We start from the raw sequence: 873 nt of genomic DNA on the forward strand, positions 1-873 counted from the left end.
TATCACGTCGAAAGACCCGTACGTGCCCAGTCGTGCGTCCGCGCACGGCGCGTGACCCGTAGAAGTTTCGTCGAACATAACAAAAAAACAACCGACACCGAGCGGCGGATCACTTGGCTCGTGGATCGATGAAGACCGCAGCTATCTGCGCGTCGTCGTGTAATCCGCAGGTTATACGAACATCGACCAGTCGAACGCACATTGCGGGCCTCGGTGACCCGCGGGTCCCGAGCCACGCCTGTCTGAGGGTCGTATACCGGATACTCGGCCAGACCGATGCGCCGCCGGCAGGCGTCCGACGGCACGCCCGTCGGCCGCTCCGGTGGTGCGAGATTGGCGGTTCGACCGGGGAGAGCCGCTCGCGCGGCCGCCTCCGGTCGTCCGCCCAAGTTGTGACGGCAAACAGTCACGGGTTCTCGCGTCGTCAAACGGCACGTCCCCGTCCGCCCGCCGCGCGAGAGCGCGGCCGGGCCGGCTGAGAGTCCACGAGACCTCTCCGGCTTCCGAGAAGCGGACGCGGGCGGTCACCGTACGGGCGGAGCGCGGACCGCAGGCTGCCGTGTAATTTAAGAAACAAACAACCGATACGTTCCGACCTCAGATCAGGCGGGACTACCCGCCGGATTTAAGCATATTAATAAGCGGAGGAAAAGAAAACAACCGTGATTCCCTTAGTAGCGGCGAGCGAACCGGGAAAAGCCCATCGCCGAATCTCGCCGCGCACTTTTGTGTCGCGGCACGTATGAGAGTTGTGGCGTACGGGCCGGCCTCGTTGCCGGGGCGCACGTGACGGTCCAAGTCTCCCTTGAACGGGGCCATGGCCCGCAGATGGTGCCAGGCCAGTAGAGGCCGTCACAGCGTTCCGGGATCGGA

The 873-nt window shown here is 64.0% G+C and overlaps 1 pseudogene; it reads left to right on the forward strand.

The window, feature by feature from the left end:
- Positions 1-93: 93 nt before the first annotated feature.
- On the forward strand, positions 94-252 carry LOC115035094 (annotated as a pseudogene).
- Positions 253-873: the final 621 nt, after the last annotated feature.

This window comes from Acyrthosiphon pisum, unplaced genomic scaffold, assembly GCF_005508785.2.
Source record: "Acyrthosiphon pisum isolate AL4f unplaced genomic scaffold, pea_aphid_22Mar2018_4r6ur Scaffold_845;HRSCAF=1304, whole genome shotgun sequence".
Taxonomy (NCBI): domain Eukaryota; kingdom Metazoa; phylum Arthropoda; class Insecta; order Hemiptera; family Aphididae; genus Acyrthosiphon; species Acyrthosiphon pisum.